This window comes from Ranitomeya variabilis, chromosome 1 (assembly GCF_051348905.1).
Source record: "Ranitomeya variabilis isolate aRanVar5 chromosome 1, aRanVar5.hap1, whole genome shotgun sequence".
Lineage (NCBI taxonomy): Eukaryota > Metazoa > Chordata > Amphibia > Anura > Dendrobatidae > Ranitomeya > Ranitomeya variabilis.
In genome coordinates, this window is record NC_135232.1 from 912,623,683 (window position 1) to 912,643,037 (window position 19,355).

A 19,355-nucleotide genomic window follows, 5' to 3' on the forward strand; every position below is an offset into this window, starting at 1 on the left:
TTCTGCGGTGTGCATGTGTTCAAGCTGTGCGCAACGCGTTTTGAATCTGCATAACCACACCCTCCATCCCCGTGAAGGTTCCGTGTGACAAAGCAAGCTCCATTTCCAGCTCCCTGTTCCAAAAATCCATTTAATATATGGTCCCCAAATAGGGGACGTATCAGATATTAAACTAATAAGAACAGACACTACGCTTGATCTTGAGCCATTTGGCCGAGAAGAGATGATCAGAAATGGTTTGCCACTTGGGCCGCACCAAGGCCTACAACCGACACCCACTGTGGAGATGTAGCAAAAGATTGCCGCAGGGAAGACATTTCCAGAAACTCTGGATGCTCTGTCGATGACAGTTCTGCGGTGTGCATGTGTTCAAGCTGTGCGCAACGCATTTTGAATCTGCATAACCACACCCTCCATCCCCGTGAAGGTTCCGTGTGACAAAGCAAGCTCCATTTCCAGCTCCCTGTTCCAAAAATCCATTTAATATATGGTCCTCAAATAGGGGACGTATCAGATATTAAACTAATAAGAACAGACACTACGCTTGATCTTGAGCCATTTGGCCGAGAAGAGATGATCAGAAATGGTTTGCCACTTGGGCCGCACCAAGGCCTACAACCGACACCCACTGTGGAGACATAGCAAAAGATTGCCGCAGGGAAGACATTTCCAGAAACTCTGGATGCTCTGTCGATGACAGTTCTGCGGTGTGCATGTGTTCAAGCTGTGCGCAACGCATTTTGAATCTGCATAACCACACCCTCCGTCCCCGTCAAGGTTCCGTGTGACAAAGCAAGCTCCATTTCCAGCTCCCTGTTCCAAAAATCCATTTAATATATGGTCCCCAAATAGGGGACGTATCAGATATTAAACTAATAAGAACAGACACTACGCTTGATCTTGAGCCATTTGGCCGAGAAGAGATGATCAGAAATGGTTTGCCACTTGGGCCGCACCAAGGCCTACAACCGACACCCACTGTGGAGACGTAGCAAAAGATTGCCGCAGGGAAGACATTTCCAGAAACTCTGGATGCTCTGTCGATGACAGTTCTGCGGTGTGCATGTGTTCAAGCTGTGCGCAACGCGTTTTGAATCTGCATAACCACACCCTCCATCCCCGTGAAGGTTCCGTGTGACAAAGCAAGCTCCATTTCCAGCTCCCTGTTCCAAAAATCCATTTAATATATGGTCCCCAAATAGGGGACGTATCAGATATTAAACTAATAAGAACAGACACTACGCTTGATCTTGAGCCATTTGGCCGAGAAGAGATGATCAGAAATGGTTTGCCACTTGGGCCGCACCAAGGCCTACAACCGACACCCACTGTGGAGACGTAGCAAAAGATTGCCGCAGGGAAGACATTTCCAGAAACTCTGGATGCTCTATCGATGACAGTTCTGCGGTGTGCATGTGTTCAAGCTGTGCGCAACGCGTTTTGAATCTGCATAACCACACCCTCCATCCCCGTGAAGGTTCCGTGTGACAAAGCAAGCTCCATTTCCAGCTCCCTGTTCCAAAAATCAATTTAATATATGGTCCCCAAATAGGGGACGTATCAGATATTAACCCCTTCACCCCCAAGGGTGGTTTGCACGTTAATGACCGGGCCAATTTTTACAATTCTGACCACTGTCCCTTTATGAGGTTATAACTCTGGAACGCTTCAACGGATCTTGGCGATTCTGACATTGTTTTCTCGTGACATATTGTACTTCATGTTAGTGGTAAAATTTCTTCGATATAACTTGCGTTTATTTGTGAAAAAAACGAATATTTGGCGAAAATGTTGAAAATTTCGCAATTTTCCAACTTTGAATTTTTATGCCCTTAAATCACAGACATATGTCACACAAAATACTTAATAAATAACATTTCCCACATGTCTACTTTACATCAGCACAATTTTGGAACCAAAATTTTTTTTTCTGACGGAGTTATAAGGGTTAAAAGTTGACCAGCAATTTCTCATTTTTACAACACCATTTTTTTTTAGGGACCACATCTCATTTGAAGTCATTTTGACGGGTCTATATGATAGAAAATACCCAAGTGTGACACCATTCTAAAAACTGCACCCCTCAAGGTACTCAAAACCACTTTCAAGAAGTTTATTAACCCTTCAGGTGTTTCACAGGAATTTTTGGAATGTTTAAATAAAAATGAACATTTAACTTTTTTTCACACAAAATTTATTTCAGCTCCAATTTGTTTTATTTTACCAAGGGTAACAGGAGAAAATAGACCCCAAAAGTTGTTGTACAATTTGTCCTGAGTACGCTGATACCCCATATGTGGGGGTAAACCACAGTTTGGGCGCATGGCAGAGCTTGGAAGCAAAGGAGCGCCATTTGACTTTTCAATGCAAAATTGACTGGAATTGAGATGGGACGCCATGTTGCATTTGGAGAGCCCCTGATGTGCCTAAACATTGAAACCCCTAACAAGTGACACCATTTTGGAAAGTAGACCCCCTAAGGAACTTATCTAGATGTGTGGTGAGCACTTTGACCCAACAAGTGCTTTACAGAAGTTTATAATGCAGAGCCGTAAAAATAAAAAATCATATTTTTTCACAAAAATGATCTTTTCACCCCCAATTTTTTAATTTTCCCAAGGGTGAGAGAAGAAATTGGACCCCAAAAATTGTTGTGCAATTTGTCCTGAGTACGCTGATACCCCATATGTGGGTGTAAACCATTGTTTGGGCGCAGGGCAGAGCTCGGAAGGGAAGGAGCGCCATTTGACTTTTCAATGCAAAATTGACTGGAATTGAGATGGGACGCCATGTTGCATTTAGAGAGCCCTTGATGTGCCTAAACATTGAAACCCCTAACAAGTGACACCATTTTGGAAAGTAGACCCCCTAAGGAACTTATCTAGATGTGTGGTGAGCACTTTGACCCACCAAGTGCTTCACAGAAGTTTATAATGCAGAGCCGTAAAAATAAAAAATCATATTTTTTCACAAAAATGATCTTTTCACCCCCAATTTTTTATTTTCCCAAGGGTAAGAGAAGAAATTGGACCCCAAAAATTGTTGTGCAATTTGTCCTGAGTACACTGATACCCCATATGTGGGTGTAAACCATTGTTTGGGCGCAGGGCAGAGCTCAGAAGGGAAGGAGCGCCATTTGACTTTTCAATGCAAAATTGACTGGAATTGAGATGGGACGCCATGTTGCGTTTGGAGAGCCCCTGATGTGCCTAAACATTGAAACCCCCCACGAGTGACACCATTTTGGAAAGTAGACCCCTTAAGGAACTTATCTAGATGTGTGTTGAGCACTTTGACCCAACAAGTGCTTCACAGAAGTTTATAATGCAGAGCCGTAAAAATAAAAAATCATATTTTTTCACAAAAATGATCTTTTAACCCCCATTTTTTTATTTCCCCAAGGGTAAGAGAAGAAATTAGACCACAAAAGTTGTTGTGCAATTTGTCCTGAGTACGACGATACCCCATATGTGGGTGTAAACCATTGTTTGGGCGCATAGCAGAGCTCAGAAGGGAAGAAGCGCTATTTTACTTTTCAATGCAAAATTGACTGGAATTAAGATGGGATGCCATGTTGCGTTTGGAGAGCCCCTGATGTGCCTAAACATTAAACCCCCCCACAAGTGACACCATTTTGGAAAGTAGACCCCCTAAGGAACTTATCTAGATGTGTTTTGAGAGCTTTGAACCCCCAAGTGTTTCACTACAGTTTATAACGCAGAGCCGTGAAAATAAAAATTATTTTTTTTTTCACAAAAATGATTTTTTAGCCCCCAGTTTTGTATTTTTACAAGGGTATCAGGATAAATTGGACCCCAAAAGTTGTTGTCCAATTTGTCCTGAGTACGCTGATACACCATATGTGGGGGGGTACCACTGTTTGGGCGCATGACAGAGCTCGGAAGGGAAGGAGCGCCATTTGGAATGCAGACTTAAATGGATTGGTCTGCAGGCGTCACGTTGCATTTGCAGAGCCCCTGATGTACCCAAACAGTACAAACCCCCCACAAGTGACCCCATATTGGAAACTAGACCCCCCAAGGAACTTATCTAGATGTGTTGTGAGAACTTTGAACCACCAAGTGTTTCACTACAGTTTATAACGCAGAGCCGTGAAAATAATTTTTTTTTTTTTTTCACAAAAATGAAATTTAGCCCCCAGTTTTGTATTTTCACAAGGGTATCAGGATAAATTGGACCCTAAACGTTGTTGTCCAATTTGTCCTGAGTACGCTGATACCCCCTATGTGGGGGGGAACCACTGTTTGGGCGCATGACAGAGCTCGGAAGGGAAGGAGCGCCATTTGGAATGCAGACTTAAATGGATTGGTCTGCAGGCGTCACGTTGCATTTGCAGAGCCCCTGATGTACCCAAACAGTACAAACCCCCCACAAGTGACCCCATATTGGAAACTAGACCCCCCAAGGAACTTATCTAGATGTGTTGTGAGAACTTTGAACCCCCAAGTGTTTCACTACAGTTTATAACGCAGAGCCGTGAAAATAAAAATTATTTTTTTTTTTTCACAAAAATGATTTTTTAGCCCCCAGTTTTGTATTTTCACAAGGGTATCAGGATAAATTGGACCCTAAACGTTGTTGTCCAATTTGTCCTGAGTACGCTGATACCCCCTATGTGGGGGGGAACCACTGTTTGGGCGCATGACAGAGCTCGGAAGGGAAGGAGCGCCATTTGGAATGCAGACTTAAATGGATTGGTCTGCAGGCGTCACGTTGCATTTGCAGAGCCCCTGATGTACCCAAATAGTACAAACCCCCCACAAGTGACCCCATATTGGAAACTAGACCTCCCAAGGAACTTATCTAGATGTGTTGTGAGAACTTTGAACCCCCAAGTGTTTCACTACAGTTTACAACGCAGAGCCGTGAAAATAAAACATATTTTTTTTCCCACAAAAATGATTTTTAGCCCCCCAAATTTTTATTTTCCCAAGGATAACAAGAGAACTTGGACCCCAGAAGTTGTTGTTCAATTTGTCCCTAGTACGCTGATACCCCATATGTTGGGGTAAACCCCTTTTTGGACGCACGGGAGAGCTCGGAAGGGAAGGAGCACTGTTTTACTTTTTCAACGCAGAATTGGCTGGAATTGAGATTGGACGCCATGTCGCGTTTGGAGAGCCCCTGATGTGCCTGAACAGTGGAATCTCCCCAATTCTACCTGAAACCCTACCCCTAACCTCACCCCTAACCGTTTACTGAACATTTTCTGACAGTCATAAGTGCCACGTATATAAGTGCCACGTATATAAGTGCCACGTATTTAAGAGCCACGTATTTAAGTGCCACGTATTTAAGTGCCACGTATTTAAGTGCCACGTATTTAAGTGCCACGTATTTCAGTGCCACGATATTTCAGTGCCACGTATTTCAGTGCCACGTATTTCAGGCACTGAAAAATACGTGGCACGTAAATACTTCAGTGCCACGATATTTCAGTGCCACGATATTTCAGTGCCACGTATTTCAGTGCCACGTATTTCAGTGCCACGTATTTCAGGCACTGAAAAATACGTGGCACGTAAATACGTGGCACTGAAATACGTGGCACTGAAATACGTGGCACTGAAATACGTGGCACTGAAATACGTGGCACTTAAATACGTGGCACTTAAATACGTGGCCACTGAAATATCGTGGCACTTATATACGTATATACGTATTTAAACGTATATTTCAGTGCCACGTATTTCAGTGCCACGTATTTCAGGTTAGGGGTAGGGTTAGGGGTAGGGTTAGGGGTTTTTTTTTTTTCTTGTTTTCTTGTGTTTTTCTATAAAAACGCATGCGTTTTACCGCGTTTACATGCATTTTTTCACACATGCGGTTTTTTTAAAAAACGCATGCAGATAAAAACGCAAGTGTGAAACCAGACTAAAAGACGCTTTTTATAGCAAAAAAGTTTTTGCGTCTCCACATTTTGAGACCTATAATTTTTCCACATTTTGGTCCACAGAGTCATGTGAGGTCTTGTTTTTTGCGGGACGAGTTGACGTTTTTATTGGTAACATTTTCGGACACGTGACCATTTTTTATCACTTTTTATTCCGATTTTTGTGAGGCAGAATAACCAAAAACCAGCTATTCATGAATTTCTTTTGGGAGAGGCGTTTATACCGTTCTGCGTTTGGTAAAATTGATAAAGCAGTTTTATTCGTCGGGTCAGTACGATTACAGCGATATCTCATTTATATCATTTTTTTATGTTTTGACGCTTTTATACGATAAAAACTATTTTATAGAAAAAATAATTATTTTGGCATCGCTTTATTCTGAGGACTATAACTTTTTTATTTTTTTGCTGATGATGCTGTATGGCGGCTCGTTTTTTGCGGGACAAGATGACGTTTTCAGCGGTAACATGGTTATTTATATCCGTCTTTTTGATCGCGTGTTATTCCACTTTTTGTTCGGCGGTATGGTAATAAAGCGTTGTTTTTTGCCTCGTTTTTTTTTTTTTTTTCTTACGGTGTTTACTGAAGGGGTTAACTAGTGGGCCAGTTTTATAGGTTGGGTCGTTACGGACGCGGCGATACTAAATATGTGTACTTTTATTGTTTTTGTTTGTTTTTTTTAGATAAAGAAATGTATTTATGGGAATAATATTTTTTTTTTTATTATTATTTATTTAGGAATTTTTTTTTTTTTTTTTTACACATGTGGAAATTTTTTTTTTTACTTTTTTACTTTGTCCCAGGGGGGGACATCACAGATCGCAGATCTGATAGTGTGCACAGCACTCTATGAGATCGGCGATCATCCTTTCATCGGAGCAGGCTGCAGCTTTCATCTGCAGCCTGCTCCGACCCGGAAGTGCTCCCTGCAGGACCCGGATACAGCCCCTCGGCCATTTTGGATCCGGAGCCTGCAGGGAGAAGACGTTCGGTACGAGGTGAGTACATCACCTTGTACCGATCGTCTCAGGGAAGCACGCAGGGAGCCCCCTCCCTGCGCGATGCTTCCCTGTACCGCCGGTACACCGCGATCATGTTTGATCGCGGTGTGCCGGGGGTTAATGTGCCGGGGGCGGTCCGTGACCGCTCCTGGCACATAGTGCCGGATGTCAGCTGCGATATGCAGCTGACACCCGGCCGCGATCGGCCGCGCTCCCCCCGTGAGCGCGGCCGATCGCGTATGACGTACTATCCCGTCGGCGGTCATGGGGGCCCACCCCACCTCGACGGGATAGTACGTCAAATGTCGGGAAGGGGTTAAACTAATAAGAACAGACACTACGCTTGATCTTGAGCCATTTGGCCGAGAAGAGATGATCAGAAATGTTTTGCCACTTGGGCCGCACCAAGGCCTACAACCGACACCCACTGTGGAGACGTAGCAAAAGATTGCCGCAGGGAAGACATTTCCAGAAACTCTGGATGCTCTGTCGATGACAGTTCTGCGGTGTGCATGTGTTCAAGCTGTGCGCAACGCGTTTTGAATCTGCATAACCACACCCTCCATCCCAGTGAAGATTCCGTGTGACAAAGCAAGCTCCATTTCCAGCTCCCTGTTCCAAAAATCCATTTAATATATGGTCCCCAAATAGGGGACGTATCAGATATTAAACTAATAAGAACAGACACTACGCTTGATCTTGAGCCATTTGGCCGAGAAGAGATGATCAGAAATGGTTTGCCACTTGGGCCGCACCAAGGCCTACAACCGACACCCACTGTGGAGACGTAGCAAAAGATTGCCGCAGGGAAGACATTTCCAGAAACTCTGGATGCTCTGTCGATGACAGTTCTACGGTGTGCATGTGTTCAAGCTGTGCGCAACGCATTTTGAATCTGCATAACCACACCCTCCATCCCCGTAAAGGTTCTGTGTGACAAAGCAAGCTCCATTTCCAGCTCCCTGTTCCAAAAATCCATTTAATATATGGTCCCCGAATAGGGGACGTATCAGATATTAAACTAATAAGAACAGACACTACGCTTGATCTTGAGCCATTTGGCCGAGAAGAGATGATCAGAAATGGTTTGCCACTTGGGCCGCACCAAGGCCTACAACCGACACCCACTGTGGAGACGTAGCAAAAGATTGCCGCAGGGAAGACATTTCCAGAAACTCTGGATGCTCTGTCGATGACAGTTCTACGGTGTGCATGTGTTCAAGCTGTGCGCAACGCATTTTGAATCTGCATAACCACACCCTCCATCCCCGTAAAGGTTCTGTGTGACAAAGCAAGCTCCATTTCCAGCTCCCTGTTCCAAAAATCCATTTAATATATGGTCCCCGAATAGGGGACGTATCAGATATTAAACTAATAAGAACAGACACTACGCTTGATCTTGAGCCATTTGGCCGAGAAGAGATGATCAGAAATGGTTTGCCACTTGGGCCGCACCAAGGCCTACAACCGACACCAACTGTGGAGACGTAGCAAAAGATTGCCGCAGGGAAGACATTTCCAGAAACTCTGGATGCTCTATCGATGACAGTTCTGCGGTGTGCATGTGTTCAAGCTGTGCGCAACGCGTTTTGAATCTGCATAACCACACCCTCCATCCCCGTGAAGGTTCCGCGTGACAAAGCAAGCTCCATTTCCAGCTCCCTGTTCCAAAAATCCAGTTAATATATGGTCCCCAAATAGGGGACGTATCAGATATTAAACTAATAAGAACAGACACTACATTTGATCTTGAGCCATTTGGCCGAGAAGAGATGATCAGAAATGGTTTGCCACTTGGGCCGCACCAAGGCCTACATCCGACACCCACTGTGGAGACGTAGCAAAAGATTGCCGCAGGGAAGACATTTCCAGAAACTCTGGATGCTCTGTCGATGACAGTTCTGCGGTGTGCATGTGTTCAAGCTGTGCGCAACGCATTTTGAATCTGCATAACCACACCCTCCATCCCCATGAAGGTTCCGTGTGACAAAGCAAGCTCCATTTCCAGCTCCCTGTTCCAAAAATCCATTTAATATATGGTCCCCAAATAGGGGACGTATCAGATATTAAACTAATAAGAACAGACACTACGCTTGATCTTGAGCCATTTGGCCGAGAAGAGATGATCAGAAATGGTTTGCCACTTGGGCCGCACCAAGGCCTACAACCGACACCCACTGTGGAGATGTAGCAAAAGATTGCCGCAGGGAAGACATTTCCAGAAACTCTGGATGCTCTGTCGATGACAGTTCTGCGGTGTGCATGTGTTCAAGCTGTGCGCAACGCGTTTTGAATCTGCATAACCACACCCTCCATCCCCGTGAAGGTTCCGTGTGACAAAGCAAGCTCCATTTCCAGCTCCCTGTTCCAAAAATCCATTTAATATATGGTCCCCAAATAGGGGACGTATCAGCTATTAAACTAATAAGAACAGACACTACGCTTGATCTTGAGCCATTTGGCCGAGAAGAGATGATCAGAAATGGTTTGCCACTTGGGCCGCACCAAGGCCTACAACCGACACCCACTGTGGAGACATAGCAAAAGATTGCCGCAGGGAAGACATTTCCAGAAACTCTGGATGCTCTGTCGATGACAGTTCTGCGGTGTGCATGTGTTCAAGCTGTGCGCAACGCGTTTTGAATCTGCATAACCACACCCTCCATCCCCGTGAAGGTTCCGTGTGACAAAGCAAGCTCCATTTCCAGCTCCCTGTTCCAAAAATCCATTTAATATATGGTCCCCAAATAGGGGACGTATCAGATATTAAACTAATAAGAACAGACACTACGCTTGATCTTGAGCCATTTGGCCGAGAAGAGATGATCAGAAATGGTTTGCCACTTGGGCCGCACCAAGGCCTACAACCGACACCCACTGTGGAGACGTAGCAAAAGATTGCCGCAGGGAAGACATTTCCAGAAACTCTGGATGCTCTATCGATGACAGTTCTGCGGTGTGCATGTGTTCAAGCTGTGCGCAACGCGTTTTGAATCTGCATAACCACACCCTCCATCCCCGTGAAGGTTCCGTGTGACAAAGCAAGCTCCATTTCCAGCTCCCTGTTCCAAAAATCAATTTAATATATGGTCCCCAAATAGGGGACGTATCAGATATTAAACTAATAAGAACAGACACTACGCTTGATCTTGAGCCATTTGGCCGAGAAGAGATGATCAGAAATGTTTTGCCACTTGGGCCGCACCAAGGCCTACAACCGACACCCACTGTGGAGACGTAGCAAAAGATTGCCGCAGGGAAGACATTTCCAGAAACTCTGGATGCTCTGTCGATGACAGTTCTGCGGTGTGCATGTGTTCAAGCTGTGCGCAACGCGTTTTGAATCTGCATAACCACACCCTCCATCCCAGTGAAGGTTCCGTGTGACAAAGCAAGCTCCATTTCCAGCTCCCTGTTCCAAAAATCCATTTAATATATGGTCCCCAAATAGGGGACGTATCAGATATTAAACTAATAAGAACAGACACTACGCTTGATCTTGAGCCATTTGGCCGAGAAGAGATGATCAGAAATGGTTTGCCATTGGGCCGCACCAAGGCCTACAACCGACACCCACTGTGGAGACGTAGCAAAAGATTGCCGCAGGGAAGACATTTCCAGAAACTCTGGATGCTCTGTCGATGACAGTTCTGCGGTGTGCATGTGTTCAAGCTGTGCGCAACGCGTTTTGAATCTGCATAACCACACCCTCCATCCCCGTGAAGGTTCCGTGTGACAAAGCAAGCTCCAATTCCAGCTCCCTGTTCCAAAAATCAATTTAATATATGGTCCCCAAATAGGGGACGTATCAGATATTAAACTAATAAGAACAGACACTACGCTTGATCTTGAGCCATTTGGCCGAGAAGAGATGATCAGAAATGGTTTGCCACTTGGGCCGCACCAAGGCCTACAACCGACACCCACTGTGGAGACGTAGCAAAAGATTGCCGCAGGGAAGGCATTTCCAGAAACTCTGGATGCTCTATCGATGACAGTTCTGCGGTGTGCATGTGTTCAAGCTGTGCGCAACGCGTTTTGAATCTGCATAACCACACCCTCCATCCCCGTGAAGATTCCGTGTGACAAAGCAAGCTCCATTTCCAGCTCCCTGTTCCAAAAATCCATTTAATATATGGTCCCCAAATAGGGGACGTATCAGATATTAAACTAATAAGAACAGACACTACGCTTGATCTTGAGCCATTTGGCCGAGAAGAGATGATCAGAAATGGTTTGCCACTTGGGCCGCACCAAGGCCTACAACCGACACCCACTGTGGAGACGTAGCAAAAGATTGCCGCAGGGAAGACATTTCCAGAAACTCTGGATGCTCTATCGATGACAGTTCTGCGGTGTGCATGTGTTCAAGCTGTGCGCAACGCGTTTTGAATCTGCATAACCACACCCTCCATCCCCGTGAAGGTTCCGTGTGACAAAGCAAGCTCCATTTCCAGCTCCCTGTTCCAAAAATCCATTTAATATATGGTCCCCAAATAGGGGACGTATCAGATATTAAACTAATAAGAACAGACACTACGCTTGATCTTGAGCCATTTGGCCGAGAAGAGATGATCAGAAATGGTTTGCCACTTGGGCCGCACCAAGGCCTACAACCGACACCCACTGTGGAGATGTAGCAAAAGATTGCCGCAGGGAAGACATTTCCAGAAACTCTGGATGCTCTGTCGATGACAGTTCTGCGGTGTGCATGTGTTCAAGCTGTGCGCAACGCATTTTGAATCTGCATAACCACACCCTCCATCCCCGTGAAGGTTCCGTGTGACAAAGCAAGCTCCATTTCCAGCTCCCTGTTCCAAAAATCCATTTAATATATGGTCCTCAAATAGGGGACGTATCAGATATTAAACTAATAAGAACAGACACTACGCTTGATCTTGAGCCATTTGGCCGAGAAGAGATGATCAGAAATGGTTTGCCACTTGGGCCGCACCAAGGCCTACAACCGACACCCACTGTGGAGACATAGCAAAAGATTGCCGCAGGGAAGACATTTCCAGAAACTCTGGATGCTCTGTCGATGACAGTTCTGCGGTGTGCATGTGTTCAAGCTGTGCGCAACGCATTTTGAATCTGCATAACCACACCCTCCGTCCCCGTCAAGGTTCCGTGTGACAAAGCAAGCTCCATTTCCAGCTCCCTGTTCCAAAAATCCATTTAATATATGGTCCCCAAATAGGGGACGTATCAGATATTAAACTAATAAGAACAGACACTACGCTTGATCTTGAGCCATTTGGCCGAGAAGAGATGATCAGAAATGGTTTGCCACTTGGGCCGCACCAAGGCCTACAACCGACACCCACTGTGGAGACGTAGCAAAAGATTGCCACAGGGAAGACATTTCCAGAAACTCTGGATGCTCTGTCGATGACAGTTCTGCGGTGTGCATGTGTTCAAGCTGTGCGCAACGCGTTTTGAATCTGCATAACCACACCCTCCATCCCCGTGAAGGTTCCGTGTGACAAAGCAAGCTCCATTTCCAGCTCCCTGTTCCAAAAATCCATTTAATATATGGTCCCCAAATAGGGGACGTATCAGATATTAAACTAATAAGAACAGACACTACGCTTGATCTTGAGCCATTTGGCCGAGAAGAGATGATCAGAAATGGTTTGCCACTTGGGCCGCACCAAGGCCTACAACCGACACCCACTGTGGAGACGTAGCAAAAGATTGCCGCAGGGAAGACATTTCCAGAAACTCTGGATGCTCTATCGATGACAGTTCTGCGGTGTGCATGTGTTCAAGCTGTGCGCAACGCGTTTTGAATCTGCATAACCACACCCTCCATCCCCGTGAAGGTTCCGTGTGACAAAGCAAGCTCCATTTCCAGCTCCCTGTTCCAAAAATCAATTTAATATATGGTCCCCAAATAGGGGACGTATCAGATATTAAACTAATAAGAACAGACACTACGCTTGATCTTGAGCCATTTGGCCGAGAAGAGATGATCAGAAATGTTTTGCCACTTGGGCCGCACCAAGGCCTACAACCGACACCCACTGTGGAGACGTAGCAAAAGATTGCCGCAGGGAAGACATTTCCAGAAACTCTGGATGCTCTGTCGATGACAGTTATGCGGTGTGCATGTATTCAAGCTGTGCGCAACGCGTTTTGAATCTGCATAACCACACCCTCCATCCCAGTGAAGATTCCGTGTGACAAAGCAAGCTCCATTTCCAGCTCCCTGTTCCAAAAATCCATTTAATATATGGTCCCCAAATAGGGGACGTATCAGATATTAAACTAATAAGAACAGACACTACGCTTGATCTTGAGCCATTTGGCCGAGAAGAGATGATCAGAAATGGTTTGCCACTTGGGCCGCACCAAGGCCTACAACCGACACCCACTGTGGAGATGTAGCAAAAGATTGCCGCAGGGAAGACATTTCCAGAAACTCTGGATGCTCTATCGATGACAGTTCTGCGGTGTGCATGTGTTCAAGCTGTGCGCAACGCGTTTTGAATCTGCATAACCACACCCTCCATCCCCGTGAAGGTTCCGTGTGACAAAGCAAGCTCCATTTCCAGCTCCCTGTTCCAAAAATCCATTTAATATATGGTCCCCAAATAGGGGACGTATCAGATATTAAACTAATAAGAACAGACACTACGCTTGATCTTGAGCCATTTGGCCGAGAAGAGATGATCAGAAATGGTTTGCCACTTGGGCCGCACCAAGGCCTACAACCGACACCCACTGTGGAGACGTAGCAAAAGATTGCCGCAGGGAAGACATTTCCAGAAACTCTGGATGCTCTGTTGATGACAGTTCTGCGGTGTGCATGTGTTCAAGCTGTGCGCAACGCGTTTTGAATCTGCATAACCACACCCTCCATCCCCGTGAAGGTTCCGTGTGACAAAGCAAGCTCCATTTCCAGCTCCCTGTCCAAAAATCAATTTAATATATGGTCCCCAAATAGGGAACGTATCAGATATTAAACTAATAAGAACAGACACTACGCTTGATCTTGAGCCATTTGGCCGAGAAGAGATGATCAGAAATGGTTTGCCACTTGGGCCGCACCAAGGCCTACAACCGACACCCACTGTGGAGACGTAGCAAAAGATTGCCGCAGGGAAGACATTTCCAGAATCTCTGGATGCTCTATCGATGACAGTTCTGCGGTGTGCATGTGTTCAAGCTGTGCGCAACGCGTTTTGAATCTGCATAACCACACCCTCCATCCCCGTGAAGGTTCCGTGTGACAAAGCAAGCTCCATTTCCAGCTCCCTGTTCCAAAAATCCATTTAATATATGGTCCCCAAATAGGGGACGTATCAGATATTAAACTAATAAGAACAGACACTACGCTTGATCTTGAGCCATTTGGCCGAGAAGAGATGATCAGAAATGGTTTGCCACTTGGGCCGCACCAAGGCCTACAACCGACACCCACTGTGGAGACATAGCAAAAGATTGCCGCAGGGAAGACATTTCCAGAAACTCTGAATGATCTGTCGATGACAGTTCTGCGGTGTGCATGTGTTCAAGCTGTGCGCAACGCGTTTTGAATCTGCATAACCACACCCTCCATCCCCGTGAAGGTTCCGTGTGACAAAGCAAGCTCCATTTCCAGCTCCCTGTTCCAAAAATCCATTTAATATATGGTCCCCAAATAGGGGACGTATCAGATATTAAACTAATAAGAACAGACACTACGCTTGATCTTGAGCCATTTGGCCGAGAAGAGATGATCAGAAATGGTTTGCCACTTGGGCCGCACCAAGGCCTACAACCGACACCCACTGTGGAGACGTAGCAAAAGATTGCCGCAGGGAAGACATTTCCAGAAACTCTGGATGCTCTGTCGATGACAGTTCTGCGGTGTGCATGTGTTCAAGCTGTGCGCAACGCGTTTTGAATCTGCATAACCACACCCTCCATCCCCGTGAAGGTTCCGTGTGACAAAGCAAGCTCCATTTCCAGCTCCCTGTTCCAAATATCAATTTAATATATGGTCCCCAAATAGGGGACGTATCAGATATTAAACTAATAAGAACAGACACTACGCTTGATCTTGAGCCATTTGGCCGAGAAGAGATGATCAGAAATGGTTTGCCACTTGGGCCGCACCAAGGCCTACAACCGACACCCACTGTGGAGACGTAGCAAAAGATTGCCGCAGGGAAGACATTTCCAGAAACTCTGGATGCTCTATCGATGACAGTTCTGCGGTGTGCATGTGTTCAAGCTGTGCGCAACGCGTTTTGAATCTGCATAACCACACCCTCCATCCCCGTGAAGGTTCCGTGTGACAAAGCAAGCTCCATTTCCAGCTCCCTGTTCCAAAAATCCATTTAATATATGGTCCCCAAATAGGGGACGTATCAGATATTAAACTAATAAGAACAGACACTATGCTTGATCTTGAGCCATTTGGCCGAGAAGAGATGATCAGAAATGGTTTGCCACTTGGGCCGCACCAAGGCCTACAACCGACACCCACTGTGGAGACGTAGCAAAAGATTGCGGCAGGGAAGACATTTCCAGAAACTCTGGATGCTCTATCGATGACAGTTCTGCGGTGTGCATGTGTTCAAGCTGTGCGCAACGCGTTTTGAATCTGCATAACCACACCCTCCATCCCCATGAAGGTTCCGTGTGACAAAGCAAGCTCCATTTCCAGCTCCCTGTTCCAAAAATCCATTTAATATATGGTCCCCAAATAGGGGACGTATCAGATATTAAACTAATAAGAACAGACACTACGCTTGATCTTGAGCCATTTGGCCGAGAAGAGATGATCAGAAATGGTTTGCCACTTGGGCCGCACCAAGGCCTACAACCGACACCCACTGTGGAGACGTAGCAACAGATTGCCGCAGGGAAGAAATTTCCAGAAACTCTGGATGCTCTGTCGATGACAGTTCTGCGGTGTGCATGTGTTCAAGCTGTGCGCAACGCGTTTTGAATCTGCATAACCACACCCTCCATCCCCGTGAAGGTTCCGTGTGACAAAGCAAGCTCCATTTCCAGCTCCCTGTTCCAAAAATCCATTTAATATATGGTCCCCAAATAGGGGACGTATCAGATATTAAACTAATAAGAACAGACACTACGCTTGATCTTGAGCCATTTGGCCGAGAAGAGATGATCAGAAATGGTTTGCCACTTGGGCCGCACCAAGGACTACAACCGACACCCACTGTGGAGACGTAGCAAAAGATTGCCGCAGGGAAGACATTTCCAGAAACTCTGGATGCTCTATCGATGACAGTTCTGCGGTGTGCATGTGTTTAAGCTGTGCGCAACGCGTTTTGAATCTGCATAACCACACCCTCCATCCCCGTGAAGGTTCTGTGTGACAAAGCAAGCTCCATTTCCAGCTCCCTGTTCCAAAAATCCATTTAATATATGGTCCCCAAATAGGGGACGTATCAGATATTAAACTAATAAGAACAGACACTACGCTTGATCTTGAGCCATTTGGCCGAGAAGAGATGATCAGAAATGGTTTGCCACTTGGGCCGCACCAAGGCCTACAACCGACACCCACTGTGGAGACGTAGCAAAAGATTGCGGCAGGGAAGACATTTCCAGAAACTCTGGATGCTCTATCGATGACAGTTCTGCGGTGTGCATGTGTTCAAGCTGTGCGCAACGCGTTTTGAATCTGCATAACCACACCCTCCATCCCCGTGAAGGTTCCGTGTGACAAAGCAAGCTCCATTTCCAGCTCCCTGTTCCAAAAATCCATTTAATATATGGTCCCCAAATAGGGGACGTATCAGATATTAAACTAATAAGAACAGACACTACGCTTGATCTTGAGCCATTTGGCCGAGAATAGATGATCAGAAATGTTTTGCCACTTGGGCCGCACCAAGGCCTACAACCGACACCCACTGTGGAGACGTAGCAAAAGATTGCCACAGGGAAGACATTTCCAGAAACTCTGGATGCTCTGTCGATGACAGTTCTGCGGTGTGCATGTGTTCAAGCTGTGCGCAACGCATTTTGAATCTGCATAACCACACCCTCCATCCCAGTGAAGGTTCCGTGTGACAAAGCAAGCTCCATTTCCAGCTCCCTGTTCCAAAAATCAATTTAATATATGGTCCCCAAATAGGGGACGTATCAGATATTAAACTAATAAGAACAGACACTACGCTTGATCTTGAGCCATTTGGCCGAGAAGAGATGATCAGAAATGGTTTGCCATTGGGCCGCACCAAGGCCTACAACCGACACCCACTGTGGAGACGTAGCAAAAGATTGCCACAGGGAAGACATTTCCAGAAACTCTGGATGCTCTGTCGATGACAGTTCTGCGGTGTGCATGTGTTCAAGCTGTGCGCAACGCGTTTTGAATCTGCATAACCACACCCTCCATCCCCGTGAAGGTTCCGTGTGACAAAGCAAGCTCCAATTCCAGCTCCATGTTCCAAAAATCAATTTAATATATGGTCCCCAAATAGGGGACGTATCAGATATTAAACTAATAAGAACAGACACTACGCTTGATCTTGAGCCATTTGGCCGAGAAGAGATGATCAGAAATGGTTTGCCACTTGGGCCGCACCAAGGCCTACAACCGACACCCACTGTGGAGACATAGCAAAAGATTGCCGCAGGGAAGACATTTCCAGAAACTCTGGATGCTCTGTCGATGACAGTTCTGCGGTGTGCATGTGTTCAAGCTGTGCGCAACGCGTTTTGAATCTGCATAACCACACCCTCCATCCCCGTGAAGGTTCCGTGTGACAAAGCAAGCTCCATTTCCAGCTCCCTGTTCCAAAAATCCATTTAATATATGGTCCCCAAATAGGGGACGTATCAGATATTAAACTAATAAGAACAGACACTACGCTTGATCTTGAGCCATTTGGCCGAGAAGAGATGATCAGAAATGGTTTGCCACTTGGGCCGCAACAAGGCCTACAACCGACACCCACTGTGGAGACGTAGCAAAAGATTGCAGCAGGGAAGACATTTCCAGAAACTCTGGATGCTCTGTCGATGACAGTTCTGCGGTGTGCATGTGTTCAAGCTGTGCGCAACGCGTTTTGAATCTGCATAACCACACCCTCCATCCCCGTGAAGGTTCCGTGTGACAAAGCAAGCTCCATTTCCAGCTCTCTGTTCCAAAAATCAATTTAATATATGGTCCCCAAATAGGGGACGTATCAGATATTAAACTAATAAGAACAGACACTACGCTTGATCTTGAGCCATTTGGCCGAGAAGAGATGATCAGAAATGGTTTGCCACTTGGGCCGCACCAAGGCCTACAACCGACACCCACTGTGGAGACGTAGCAATAGATTGCCGCAGGGAAGACATTTCCAGAAACTCTGGATGCTCTATCGATGACAGTTCTGCGGTGTGCATGTGTTCAAGCTGTGCGCAACACGTTTTGAATCTGCATAACCACACCCTCCATCCCCGTGAAGGTTCCGTGTGACAAAGCAAGCTCCATTTCCAGCTCCCTGTTCCAAAAATCCATTTAATATATGGTCCCCAAATAGGGGACGTATCAGATATTAAACTAATAAGAACAGACACTACGCTTGATCTTGAGCCATTTGGCCGAGAAGAGATGATCAGAAATGGTTTGCCACTTGGGCCGCACCAAGGCCTACAACCGACACCCACTGTGGAGACATAGCAAAAGATTGCCGCAGGGAAGACATTTCCAGAAACTCTGGATGCTCTGTCGATGACAGTTCTGCGGTGTGCATGTGTTCAAGCTGTGCGCAACGCGTTTTGAATCTGCATAACCACACCCTCCATCCCCATGAAGGTTCCGTGTGACAAAGCAAGCTCCATTTCCAGCTCCCTGTTCCAAAAATCCATTTAATATATGGTCCCCAAATAGGGGACGTATCAGATATTAAACTAATAAGAACAGACACTACGCTTGATCTTGAGCCATTTGGCCGAGAAGAGATGATCAGAAATGGTTTGCCACTTGGGCCGCACCAAGGCCTACAACCGACACCCACTGTGGAGACGTAGCAAAAGATTGCCGCAGGGAAGACATTTCCAGAAACTCTGGATGCTCTGTCGATGACAGTTCTGCGGTGTGCATGTGTTCAAGCTGTGCGCAACGCGTTTTGAATCTGCATAACCACACCCTCCATCCCCGTGAAGGTTCCGTGTGACAAAGCAAGCTCCATTTCCAGCTCCCTGTTCCAAAAATCCATTTAATATATGGTCCCCAAATAGGGGACGTATCAGATATTAAACTAATAAGAACAGACACTACGCTTGATCTTGAGCCATTTGGCCGAGAAGAGATGATCAGAAATGGTTTGCCACTTGGGCCGCACCAAGGACTACAACCGACAACCACTGTGGAGACGTAGCAAAAGATTGCCGCAGGGAAGACATTTCCAGAAACTCTGGATGCTCTATCGATGACAGTTCTGCGGTGTGCATGTGTTCAAGCTGTGCGCAACGCGTTTTG

General features: G+C 46.1%; 3 non-coding genes and 35 pseudogenes across 3 annotated transcripts; all 38 read right to left on the bottom strand.

Moving 5' to 3' along the window:
* Positions 1 to 51: 51 nt before the first annotated feature.
* Positions 52 to 225, bottom strand: LOC143795484 (U2 spliceosomal RNA; annotated as a pseudogene).
* A 176-nt stretch (positions 226 to 401) lies between these two features.
* LOC143796577 (U2 spliceosomal RNA) lies at positions 402 to 575 on the bottom strand (annotated as a pseudogene).
* A 198-nt stretch (positions 576 to 773) lies between these two features.
* LOC143796001 (U2 spliceosomal RNA) lies at positions 774 to 925 on the bottom strand (annotated as a pseudogene).
* Positions 926 to 1,101: 176 nt separating this feature from the next.
* On the bottom strand, positions 1,102 to 1,275 carry LOC143795486 (U2 spliceosomal RNA; annotated as a pseudogene).
* A 6,174-nt stretch (positions 1,276 to 7,449) lies between these two features.
* LOC143794590 (U2 spliceosomal RNA) lies at positions 7,450 to 7,640 on the bottom strand. Its single transcript, XR_013220424.1, has one exon. It is a non-coding gene; the product is annotated as a U2 spliceosomal RNA (small nuclear RNA).
* A 198-nt stretch (positions 7,641 to 7,838) lies between these two features.
* LOC143795744 (U2 spliceosomal RNA) lies at positions 7,839 to 7,990 on the bottom strand (annotated as a pseudogene).
* Positions 7,991 to 8,188: 198 nt separating this feature from the next.
* Positions 8,189 to 8,340, bottom strand: LOC143795745 (U2 spliceosomal RNA; annotated as a pseudogene).
* A 176-nt stretch (positions 8,341 to 8,516) lies between these two features.
* Positions 8,517 to 8,690, bottom strand: LOC143795908 (U2 spliceosomal RNA; annotated as a pseudogene).
* Positions 8,691 to 8,866: 176 nt separating this feature from the next.
* On the bottom strand, positions 8,867 to 9,040 carry LOC143794676 (U2 spliceosomal RNA; annotated as a pseudogene).
* Positions 9,041 to 9,216: 176 nt separating this feature from the next.
* Positions 9,217 to 9,390, bottom strand: LOC143795794 (U2 spliceosomal RNA; annotated as a pseudogene).
* Positions 9,391 to 9,566: 176 nt separating this feature from the next.
* LOC143795487 (U2 spliceosomal RNA) lies at positions 9,567 to 9,740 on the bottom strand (annotated as a pseudogene).
* Positions 9,741 to 9,916: 176 nt separating this feature from the next.
* On the bottom strand, positions 9,917 to 10,090 carry LOC143794502 (U2 spliceosomal RNA; annotated as a pseudogene).
* A 175-nt stretch (positions 10,091 to 10,265) lies between these two features.
* LOC143794599 (U2 spliceosomal RNA) lies at positions 10,266 to 10,440 on the bottom strand (annotated as a pseudogene).
* A 175-nt stretch (positions 10,441 to 10,615) lies between these two features.
* LOC143794350 (U2 spliceosomal RNA) lies at positions 10,616 to 10,789 on the bottom strand (annotated as a pseudogene).
* A 159-nt stretch (positions 10,790 to 10,948) lies between these two features.
* On the bottom strand, positions 10,949 to 11,139 carry LOC143794727 (U2 spliceosomal RNA). The gene has a single exon (XR_013220431.1). It is a non-coding gene; the product is annotated as a U2 spliceosomal RNA (small nuclear RNA).
* Positions 11,140 to 11,315: 176 nt separating this feature from the next.
* Positions 11,316 to 11,489, bottom strand: LOC143795489 (U2 spliceosomal RNA; annotated as a pseudogene).
* A 176-nt stretch (positions 11,490 to 11,665) lies between these two features.
* LOC143796578 (U2 spliceosomal RNA) lies at positions 11,666 to 11,839 on the bottom strand (annotated as a pseudogene).
* A 198-nt stretch (positions 11,840 to 12,037) lies between these two features.
* Positions 12,038 to 12,189, bottom strand: LOC143796002 (U2 spliceosomal RNA; annotated as a pseudogene).
* Positions 12,190 to 12,365: 176 nt separating this feature from the next.
* LOC143795490 (U2 spliceosomal RNA) lies at positions 12,366 to 12,539 on the bottom strand (annotated as a pseudogene).
* Positions 12,540 to 12,715: 176 nt separating this feature from the next.
* Positions 12,716 to 12,889, bottom strand: LOC143794503 (U2 spliceosomal RNA; annotated as a pseudogene).
* A 159-nt stretch (positions 12,890 to 13,048) lies between these two features.
* On the bottom strand, positions 13,049 to 13,239 carry LOC143794591 (U2 spliceosomal RNA). The gene has a single exon (XR_013220425.1). It is a non-coding gene; the product is annotated as a U2 spliceosomal RNA (small nuclear RNA).
* Positions 13,240 to 13,415: 176 nt separating this feature from the next.
* LOC143795491 (U2 spliceosomal RNA) lies at positions 13,416 to 13,589 on the bottom strand (annotated as a pseudogene).
* Positions 13,590 to 13,787: 198 nt separating this feature from the next.
* On the bottom strand, positions 13,788 to 13,938 carry LOC143796214 (U2 spliceosomal RNA; annotated as a pseudogene).
* A 176-nt stretch (positions 13,939 to 14,114) lies between these two features.
* On the bottom strand, positions 14,115 to 14,288 carry LOC143795492 (U2 spliceosomal RNA; annotated as a pseudogene).
* Positions 14,289 to 14,464: 176 nt separating this feature from the next.
* On the bottom strand, positions 14,465 to 14,638 carry LOC143795493 (U2 spliceosomal RNA; annotated as a pseudogene).
* A 176-nt stretch (positions 14,639 to 14,814) lies between these two features.
* Positions 14,815 to 14,988, bottom strand: LOC143796037 (U2 spliceosomal RNA; annotated as a pseudogene).
* A 176-nt stretch (positions 14,989 to 15,164) lies between these two features.
* LOC143796482 (U2 spliceosomal RNA) lies at positions 15,165 to 15,338 on the bottom strand (annotated as a pseudogene).
* Positions 15,339 to 15,514: 176 nt separating this feature from the next.
* On the bottom strand, positions 15,515 to 15,688 carry LOC143794688 (U2 spliceosomal RNA; annotated as a pseudogene).
* Positions 15,689 to 15,864: 176 nt separating this feature from the next.
* On the bottom strand, positions 15,865 to 16,038 carry LOC143795494 (U2 spliceosomal RNA; annotated as a pseudogene).
* A 176-nt stretch (positions 16,039 to 16,214) lies between these two features.
* On the bottom strand, positions 16,215 to 16,388 carry LOC143794716 (U2 spliceosomal RNA; annotated as a pseudogene).
* A 176-nt stretch (positions 16,389 to 16,564) lies between these two features.
* On the bottom strand, positions 16,565 to 16,738 carry LOC143796169 (U2 spliceosomal RNA; annotated as a pseudogene).
* A 175-nt stretch (positions 16,739 to 16,913) lies between these two features.
* Positions 16,914 to 17,088, bottom strand: LOC143794405 (U2 spliceosomal RNA; annotated as a pseudogene).
* Positions 17,089 to 17,263: 175 nt separating this feature from the next.
* On the bottom strand, positions 17,264 to 17,437 carry LOC143794336 (U2 spliceosomal RNA; annotated as a pseudogene).
* Positions 17,438 to 17,613: 176 nt separating this feature from the next.
* Positions 17,614 to 17,787, bottom strand: LOC143795495 (U2 spliceosomal RNA; annotated as a pseudogene).
* Positions 17,788 to 17,963: 176 nt separating this feature from the next.
* Positions 17,964 to 18,137, bottom strand: LOC143794417 (U2 spliceosomal RNA; annotated as a pseudogene).
* A 176-nt stretch (positions 18,138 to 18,313) lies between these two features.
* On the bottom strand, positions 18,314 to 18,487 carry LOC143795496 (U2 spliceosomal RNA; annotated as a pseudogene).
* A 176-nt stretch (positions 18,488 to 18,663) lies between these two features.
* On the bottom strand, positions 18,664 to 18,837 carry LOC143794689 (U2 spliceosomal RNA; annotated as a pseudogene).
* Positions 18,838 to 19,013: 176 nt separating this feature from the next.
* On the bottom strand, positions 19,014 to 19,187 carry LOC143795498 (U2 spliceosomal RNA; annotated as a pseudogene).
* Between the last annotated feature and the right edge of the window lie 168 nt (positions 19,188 to 19,355).